This window comes from Pseudoliparis swirei, chromosome 21, assembly GCF_029220125.1.
Source record: "Pseudoliparis swirei isolate HS2019 ecotype Mariana Trench chromosome 21, NWPU_hadal_v1, whole genome shotgun sequence".
NCBI lineage: Eukaryota > Metazoa > Chordata > Actinopteri > Perciformes > Liparidae > Pseudoliparis > Pseudoliparis swirei.
In genome coordinates, this window is record NC_079408.1 from 19,347,169 (window position 1) to 19,349,484 (window position 2,316).

Here is a 2,316-nt window from a genome sequence, read left to right on the forward strand (position 1 = left end):
GCAATAGATAGGACTGCAGTGTTCCTGGGACAGCTGTCAGATGAAGAGGCTCGACGACGGAGCGCTCTCAGCACCAGAGCAGCTGTGAGTCTGAAGAGTGTCGGAGCAGCTGATCCGTGTGTGTGCTGCAGGGCGGTGGCGTACGCACCCTCACACGGACCCCTCCATGAGGGGAGTTGGTCATATGCTCCACGCAGATATCTGAGGAGCACACGTTACAGACGGCGCTCGACGCATTACTGCAGTCGACATGCATTTGCTGTTGGATTCCTTTCATTGGTCTCCTTGCAGCTTGGACACATTGTGAAAGATGGGCGGGTTCAGCTGAGAACAGCCCAATCACAGCCTGGACTCCACTCCAATGAAATACAACTTTAATCAATTTTTGAAATATTGTTGTTTGTTTTTTTGTGGCGTGGTGTACGATCCACAGAGACGGGAGGAGTCACTGGCTGGGTGAGAGCAAGAACAGTAAAGAGCCGCTCTTTAGGACAAGTTTGGACCCACGCTAAATCACTTCATATTAAAAAACATGTCCACGTTATTTATATTCAGTGGTGCTTCAAGACGTCTCCACCAGGTGGCGCTGTGGCCCTGAAGGCAACTCTGCGTGTTCTGGTTTTTTTTTGCATTTTGATGTCATCAGTAATTTAAAAGCAATTCTCATAACTACTGAAAAGGAATCTGATGTTATCATCTTGCTGTCAGCAATCTCAGCCGCCGGCTATCGCCGTGACAACGGAGGAGCCTCCGGGGGCAACACTTCCTCGTACATCGGTCTTGATCGAGAGTCGGAGGAGCAGCTTCAGAAGACTGGAGGCAACTTGTCTTACTGAATTGTTTCAAAGTAGCACGTTTCAAACTAATCTTCATCCAATTAAAGGCCCGCTCGTTTTCAGACAACATCATGAAGGATCCTCACCACCCCAACAACAGACTGTTTCAGCTGCTGCGGTCAGGCAGGCGCCTCCGTAGTCACGCTGCAAGAACAGAGAGACTGAGACGGAGTTTCTTTCCTCAGGCCATCAGGATTGTGAACTCCGACCTCACCAGGACCCCCACATAGACCCACACAACTGCCCCTCTTAGGCACACACACACACACACACACACACACACACACACACACACACACTTACTGTAAATATTGTGTTGTTTTTTATTTGTAAATAGTGTGTACTTGTTGCCCTTGCACATTCCTGCTGAGCATTGCCACTTTCATTTCACTGCACACCCTGTGTGTGTATGTGACAAATACAACATCTTGAATCTTGAATCTTGAAACAGAGCTCCTCGTCTCTCATGACAAATGGAAGCAGAATGATTCATCTGCCAACATCTCGTCCGCTGCAGGTGAAAGGTCAGTGGACTGGACCGCCTCTGTGGGGACGAGTCGCTCATGTTGCATGAGACGAGGACTGTGAGTCTGCCCCCCCCACGGGTTACTGAAGAGTCTCCTGGGCACAGGAAACAAGCACAGGGAGAGCCATGACACCACAGAGGGATGCACAACTACCTCACAACACCAGGTAGGAAACCAACACACAGACACACAAAAGAGCTGCAAAGAAACAAAACCACCAGCGAGAGACACAAAACAACACAAAGAGACACAAAACAACACAAAGAGACAAGAAACAACACAAAGAGACACAAAACAACACAAAGAGAGACAAAACAACACAAAAAGATAAGAAACAACACAAAGAGACACAAAACAACACAAAGAGACACAAAACAACACAAAGAGACAAGAAACAACACAGAGACAAGAAACAACACAAAGAGACACAAAACAACACAAAGAGACAAGAAACAACACAAAGAGACACAAAACAACACAAAGAGATAGGAAACAACACAAAGAGACACAAAACAACACAAAGAGACAAGAAACAACACAAAGAGACACAAAACAACACAAAGAGACACAAAACAACACAAAGAGACAAGAAACAACACAAAGAGACACAAAACAACACAAAGAGACAAGAAACAACACAAAGAGACACAAAACAACACAAAGAGACACAAAACAACACAAAGAGACAAGAAACAACACAAATAGACACAAAACAACACAAAGAGACACAAAACAACACAAAGAGATAAGAAACAACACAAAGAGACACAAAACAACACAAAGAGACACAAAACAACACAAAGAGACAAGAAACAACACAAAGAGACAAGAAACAACACAAAGAGACATGAAACAACACAAGGAGACACAAAACAACACAAAGAGACAAGAAACAACACAAAGAGACACAAAACAACACAAAGAGACACAAAACAACACAAAGAAACACAAAA

At 44.8% G+C, this 2,316-nt stretch overlaps 2 long non-coding RNA genes across 2 annotated transcripts in view; one reads left to right on the forward strand and one right to left on the reverse strand.

The window, feature by feature from the left end:
- Window positions 1-847: 847 nt before the first annotated feature.
- The window catches only part of LOC130211809 (uncharacterized), a 32,809-nt gene continuing 31,340 nt past the window's right edge, over window positions 848-2,316 (reverse strand). The window contains exon 4 of the long non-coding RNA XR_008835164.1: window positions 848-1,457. This is a non-coding gene — a long non-coding RNA (uncharacterized LOC130211809). The remainder of the gene's footprint in view (window positions 1,458-2,316) is intronic.
- Window positions 1,440-2,316, forward strand: part of LOC130211807 (uncharacterized) — a 5,669-nt gene continuing 4,792 nt past the window's right edge. Inside the window, exon 1 of the long non-coding RNA XR_008835162.1 lies at window positions 1,440-1,529. This is a non-coding gene — a long non-coding RNA (uncharacterized LOC130211807). The remainder of the gene's footprint in view (window positions 1,530-2,316) is intronic.